The sequence below is a fragment of the Nannobrachium achirus genome, assembly GCF_963921795.1.
Source record: "Nannobrachium achirus genome assembly, chromosome: 23".
Classification (NCBI taxonomy): domain Eukaryota; kingdom Metazoa; phylum Chordata; class Actinopteri; order Myctophiformes; family Myctophidae; genus Nannobrachium; species Nannobrachium achirus.
Window position 1 is genome coordinate 25,676,991 of NC_137830.1, and position 7,820 is coordinate 25,684,810.

The following is a 7,820-nucleotide window of genomic DNA, read 5'->3' on the forward strand; positions in this document are numbered from 1 at the left end:
ATCCTTTATCCCCCTGGGCTTGGCAGGCAGAAGAAAGCAAAGGGGAGGATGGGAATACAGATGGAGAGAACAGGTGAATGGTAGCATTGAAAAATGAGAGGTTTGGTTTGAGTTCCACATGCGGGCTGTTCGCACGCGCACATACACATGCGTAAACATACACACACACACACACACACACACACACACACACACACACACACACACACACACACACACACACACACACACACACACACACACACACACACACACACACACACACACACTCCAACAAAGTCAACTTGCACACACGCATTCGGGGATTGAGGTCATCACCACAGCTATTGTTCCAAAAGCTTCCCAGACAATAGGTTCCATCATGTCCTGTTCATTCCCTGTAGGATGAGTCCATAGCCAAGCATTAGTCATTGATGGATGTTATGGACTGATGCCGTGGCAAAGCTTCCATTGTTCCATGAGCATTACACAAATTAGCTGAAATCCCAAGATGTTACCACGAGGCTCACACTGTTAAAGCAAGTTTAAGCTCTCTGCGGTTAAATGTCCTCTTCCAGGATTTGAACCCTGAATGTGTATGATTTATTGGCTGCTATTTCACATTTCACATACGAATTGTACTTTATTCAAGTAACATTTTTATCACAGTAGTACAAAAGTAATGTCATAAAAAAAAAGCTATCATAAATGTATAACATGTATTAAACTCTTTTGAAAATAGATCTACAAGCTACAAGTTGTGAGCTTGTAGATGTACTTTACACCACTGCTCATGCAGTACACATAGCGGTCTCAGAAACTTTACGTATATAGGATTGTTACCCCCGAATATGAATGCTGGGGTTCAAATAGTAAGAGTCCATTTGGTGGTCCAAATGGACCTGACATTGAGAACTGTTAGTTTTGTCGACTAAAATTATGACGAAAAACAATACATAAACTAAGCTACAGTATGATGACTAAAACTAAGACTTTAATATATTGACAATTTCGACAAATAAAAACTATACTAAAATGTTAGGGAGGGACTAGTGGAGAAGAGATCCAGTCTAAAAGTCATTTTATGTTTGGTGGCACTCGCGTGTTGCACTCTGAAAATAGCAGAACGACAAGCTTATGACACATTGTTCGGGAGCTTGTTTTTTTTTCAGCATGCAACCAAAGGTAAAATTAGGCGTTATGATGCCATCAATCCCCGCCAAAATATATTTTTTTGTCGAAAAACTGTAGATTTAGACGACTAAAATCTTAGGGTAGGTATTCGACTAAAACATTAGGATATTTAGTCGACTAAAATCCTAGGATATTTACAGTATAGTCGACTAAAACTAGACTAAAACTAAAACATTTCAGGTGACTATTAGGACAAAAACGAAATGAGATTCTTTTCAAGAGACTATGACTAAAACTAAATCAAGCTTTAGTAACAGGTCACACAGAATGATGCATATTGGGGAAACGGGAATACAAGTGGATCTCGTCGTACTCCCGTGACCTCCCTGCGCTTTCTCCAGCGTGCCATGGATCCAGGAAGTGACAGTGTAGCATACAGAGGGCGCGACCCCTGACCCCTCCGCGTGTGCGAGAACGTCAGGTCAGGGGGGTCAGGGGTTGGAGGTCATGACGTCAGGTAATGAGGGTCAGACAGTGATGCATTACAGTGGCCCAGAGCAAACAATACGGGCACAGTACAGCTAAGGAGATGAACGAACATGACGAATGTCCTCAAAAGAAGCAAACGTCACAGCGGTGTTACAGTCTCCAGGGCTTGTCTTCTGTGTACAGCAGGCACGTGCTCACATAGACATCAAAAGGGTCTTGAGCCCCTGCCCTTTTGTCCGTCTGTAAAAAGTGCCCTCTCCAGACCATGAATGCAGTTTTTACTAAGGGCAAATTCCCTCTTTCCATGCCATTCCTGAAGGCAGCATTAAAGAGAATTGCCTTGTCCAAACTCTCCTGATCTTGAATGCAGCATCTTATGTGGAAACAATTGCCCTCTCTGGATAGAACTCCAAGTCGTACGCCACATCTCCAGTATTCACTTGATTATGCTTAGTTCAGTTTGGTATCAAGCACTGAAAATAGCCGACCTTCAAGATCTGTGTCACAGCGAGATGCGTTGTGAGCTTGGAGGTTTGCTATTTTTGATATTTTCACCTTTTTAGAAAAAATGTGCACGTCCCTGGTGTACAGCAATGGTTCTCAGATATTTTCTTGTCAAAGACCGCATCGATAATATGTAATTGCCAATGTACGCTCATCTGAAAAGATTTGGTGCCAGGCAGGGACCCCCATAAGAGAAGATTTGTGTCGTTAAGAATGTTCACAGTTAATCCAGAATTCCGCTAATTTGCCTGGGATCTCCATTCATGGGCATAGTCGGTGTGCGTGCGTGCGTGCGTGCGTGCGTGCGTGCGTGCGTGCGTGCGTGCGTGCGTGCGAGCGTGCGAGCGAGCGAGTGAGTGACTGAGTGAGTGAGTACACTCGTGTACACAAACATACACACATACCACAACTTCATTGTCTAATAACAGTGATGATTCATGGTCTTTCAACTCAGCGGTAGCATTGTGCACAAGAAGCAGCGATACTGATAGATGACTGTGATCGCTGCTGAACCTGAGACTTTACCATGTCAGTGAGGGATGAAGTGATACCAGAGAGAGAGAGAGAGAGAGAGAGAGAGAGAGAGAGAAAGAGATTTTGAAGTCCTGTCTTCATTTTTCATAAGATGGTGGTTGTGGCAGTTCCCTGCACTACAAAATACTGTATAACCATAGTTCTGCACTAGGACAGAAAAACAGGTAATACCTGTGTTGTTTGCACAACACAGGTTGTATGTACACGTGGGTATTTGCGGGGCCACACCCTGCAAATACATGCATGTGTATCTCAAAGAATATGGACAAACGTTCTTCTAAAAAGCCACTGTAAAATCCTGTTCTAATGTAACTCTAAGAGTGTGCCAACTACCAAATGTATCCAAATGGACCCTGAGAGGACCATTTGCTTACATTTGTACACTCAGAGTTACAAATGCTCAATGGCTGTAACATGCATAGCGGTAAGCAAGGAGGTTGACTCTCTTTCTCGATGTTTTAAATGCAATGGCTGTTTTTCAACGTCCAACCCAATATTTACCTCAAACCTTTTCAGCTTTCTCAAACACAATCAGACACACTTCACGGGTTGCCACGTTTCTTGTGAAATAGAATTTGGAATGGCTGTTTGCGGATAATGAAACAATCTGTCCAATTTCTTTTTTTACGTGAGCGAAAAAGAAACAGAAAAAGAAAGCCTGTTAGTGGAAATCTGCGGCTGGCAGACAGCGGGCGAATCAGATTTAGCCACTGACGGGTAGCAAAGCTGTTGCGAACGCGTACTAAAAGCTTTCTCAAAAAACAGCTCTGTTAATTAGAAGTGGCATCTGGGCCGAGCAGCCGGGGAAGAATGCATCAGAAAGTGAGATTTACTCTGTGGAATTGTTCATGAAGAATGGGGGCTTTGTTCAAAAGTTAATAGTTATTTTGTGCAAGTTTCAGACGCGTGAAGAAGTAATTTTCTGTTGTTTTAAGTGTGAGTGCAATATGGTGTGGGACTTTTGACTGTACGTACGCCATGTGTGGGGGTCTCTGATACTATTGACCACCAGTGTGGAAGCTAAGTACATTCACAGTACTCAAGTACTGTAATTTAGATATATTTTTTCTTTACTGGAGTATTTCACATTTTCACTACTTTTATTACTTCATCTCAGAGGCACATATTGTACTTTTTACTCCACTACAATTATTTGAAAACTTTTGTTACTAGTTCCCTTGTAGATTTTGATTGTTACATACATAACCACTTTAGCCATATACAAGCTCACAATGCATCGCATCACAACACCTTGTTGTGAGCTTGAAGATCTTCTATTTTTAAAGATTGTTATACATTTTATACGTTTGAAAACTTGTGAAATGGGACATTATGCATAATGGTAGGTCGTTTACGTTCTACTTTTCGTACATTTTGATGCCAATACTTTTGTACTTTTACTCAAGCACATTTTGAATTCCAGACTTTTACTTGTAACAGAGTGTTTACACATTGCCCAATTGATACTTTTACTTCAGTAAAAAAATTTAATACTTTTTCCACCACAGTTGTCCACAGAATGATCGCTTGATGAGCGCGATGAGCATGCCATGTAAGTGTGTATGGTCTTTCACTATATACTGTCAGTATGTGCACTGCATTACTTAGTTGACAGGGCTCTACATTTGGCCCCATCTTTTTTTCCCACTCTGCACCAAATCTCCTCGACAAAAATAGGCAATCTACAAGCTCATGTAACGCAACGCGTTTGTGAGCTTGTATTTAGCAGAATATTCACCCCACACTAGAGATGCTACGGTTTGTGTGGTTAATGTATGGTTTAGTATAGAGATGCACCGATCAGGTTTTTTGGGGCCGATACCGATCACCGATCAGCTGGAATCAATATCTGCCGATACCGATATTACCGATCGATCAAAGCACCGATATTACCACCGATATTACCGATCGATCACAGCGTGAAATCCATAAATTCTTCTATTGTGTCACTGTCGGAGCATTTATATATTTAATGATTCCTCTTACACAACATTGACATTGTATATATTAATTCAATTCAACTTTATATTTTAAGGTCATGATTTGATTCGATTCTCAATATGATATATTATCGTAAATCATTTTAGTCCTAGGAAAATTCCTCCTCAAGAAAAACAAAACAAAAAGGTTTTCTCATAAAGACAGTGGCAATATTGTCTATCCTTCATTATTTTCAAGGTTATTTGGCTATAATGGTTAATAGCAACAATAATAGGCCAAATAGGCCCTTAAGATTTTCTGTACACTATATACATATTTGGGGTCCTTGCTCTTGGCATGAAAATGTTTGAGAACCACTGTTCTTAAACAATATCAGACAACAACATTTCTGTTTGACTGACCTTCCCAGTTTTTTATTTTTATAGACCTGTTTGCTGGAAAAAACAGGATATGGCAACACTTTTTATAGACCTGTTTGCTTGTTTCTGTCGCAGAAACTAAATGGCAACGCGTCATCCTCCTTACATCTAGTGCTAACGGTTAGCACCTGTGGAAATGACTGTTTTAAACTATATAAGGGAACTACAAACGTTATCCTTAGATCGACAACAACTACCTCCAACTGTTGTCCTCCAATGACTTTGGAATTATGTTTTTTGGAATTAAGTTTAACATCAACGTTACAGCCTCTCTCTCTTCTCTCACGTCGCAGAGAGAGAGAGAGAGAGAGAGAGAGAGAGAGAGAGAGACGAGCGGAGCCTCGTTAACCCAAAGAGAGAGAGAGAGAGAGAGAGAGAGACACGAGCGGAGCCTCGTTAACCCAAAGAGAGAGAGAGAGAGAGAGACACGAGCGGAGCCTCGTTAACCCAACACAGCTGAAAACGCATTCATCTGATCACTCAAATCGTGGATTTTACTTTGAGAAGTCAACACCTACAAAGGTAGAAGTAGGCTACTATTCCAATGGTGTATCCAATATGTTTAAAACAAACAACTTTCATCTCACTCTGTCCCCCTTTCTTCGGTGCATGTCTGTGTGTGGTGTGGGAGGAGGGGGGGGATTAAGTGGCTCACAGACAGAAGTGAACATGGAGCCGCACGCACGCACGCACACACACACACACACACACACACACACACACACACACACACACACACAGAGAAGAGAGGAGAACAGAGCTCTCCTTCGTCAGAAGCACGCATGCACAACGTGCACGTGAATCGAACGTCAACGTCCCTTTTGCTTCAATCCCTTGATCGGCTCGCTTTGATCCAATTATGGAAACACCGATCAAAACCGATATGGCCTTGATCGGCCGATCTGATATCGGAACCGATCAATCGGTTCACCTCTAGTAGAGTATTTATTTGAATATAAGAATGAAATCCACACAAATATTGCTGCTCCCAAATTCACATTTATTTGTGTTACATTTCGAGCCACCAGGCTCTTCCTCAGACCTGATATTATTAAATTAAATATGAAATATTGTGTTTTTCATCCGATTGTTATAAGACCAATTATGTTTTCCTCCACAAAAGGCATTTTGAAACAATTTTCTTTTAGACTAATGATTAGAGACACCACAGGTGAAACACCACATGTGTGGAGTAGGCAGGCTCGCAAACAGCATCTGGACATTGTGTGGCCTCAAGTGAGCAATTTGACCTGCTCTGGTAGAAAGAATTATAAAACATTTGATTTTGTATGAGGTATGACAGATTTTTCACGGTGTGGCACCGAAGGGGCCAGCTGTTTAGAACTCTCTCTCTCTCTCTCTCTCTCTCCCTCTCTCAATTTTAAAATGAGAAATACAAAAGGAACGGTTTTGGACGTAAAAGGTTTCCACCCGACAACAATGATTTACTGCTGCTATGTAGTACTTTCTGCCATCTATCACATCAACTACTAACCCTTCCACAAACATGAGACTCTACACAGAAGTACCTCAACGCTACATCTTGGAATCTTTAAAAAAAAAAAAAATGTTGGAGCGGTGCTAACCGCTCTTACATCTGGCTTTGTCTGTACCGGTATGTATGTACAGTTGTCCCACACTTGGCTCATTGGCCAAGCTTCGTGGGACGCTTCATGAAACAAACTCATAAAATGCACAGCTCACTTCACGCTGGGTGTTATTTTTTAAATGATTGGTTAAATTGATAGGTTTGATTCACTGTTGCACACCTACAGCGCAACAAATTATAAATCAGGCTTAAAAGTAGGATTGACAGACAGACGCACGCACGCACGCACGCACACACGCACGCAGCTCCCTCTCCTCTGACAATAGGACAAATGAGCCACAATCATCTCTGCAGCGGGCGAGCCAATCAGCCGGTGTGTGCCGAACGGGCCGCAATCAGGCTCATCAAGACGGCCGTAATGACACACACACGTTTCCCTCTGTGGGTGAAACAGATAATCATGGTTGTGAATGGAGGTCAGGCTGACCCCTCGCTAGTCGCTGCACAGCTCAGTGTTCAGACACACAGAGTGTGACCCTGTTCATCTAGGAGACTTCTTCTTTCGTGAGACATCATAGCCTCTCTGTTACTGAATCTTCAAACAAGGTCACTGGCTTAAGAATGGCATACGGCAATCAGGCTGTTATTGATGACATACTTCCGCATGCGTACGTGTGCATGTGCGTGTGTGTGCGTGCGTGCGTGTGCGTTTTATCTAGTATCCTGTCATAGGATGTAGGTCAAGATGGACATACCGTACATGGTATGTAAGAGAATCAAAATCTTTAATGTCACATCACAGGTTTACTGGTTTTAAAAAGTGAAACTTGTTTTTGTGCAAGTTCCATCGTTTCTGTTGTTTCCAGGAACAGGAAAGAGAAACCTACGGTCGGTGTGTGTGTGTGTGTGTGTGTGTGTGTGTGTGTGTGTGTGTGTGTGTGTGTGTGTGTGTGTGTGTGTGTGTGTGTGTGTGTGTGTGTGTGTGTGTGTGTGTGTGTGTGTGTGTGTGTGTGTGTGTGTGCGTGCGTGCGTGCGTGCGTGCGTGCATGCGTGTTGGGGAGGGGGGGAGAAAGAAATATTTTGCTGCTGAGTGCTTTGTGTTAGTGTTTGGCGAAAAGGGGGAATTTCAATTTCAGTTTATTGCAATCAGTAAATTAAGTTCATTTCCACACTTGAGTTCAGTGCTGTAGCTTTTATCGGGTCAATTAGAGAGAGAGAGAGAGAGAGAGAGAGAGAGAGAGAAGCTCTACCCTTCAGGCAAAATGAAAATT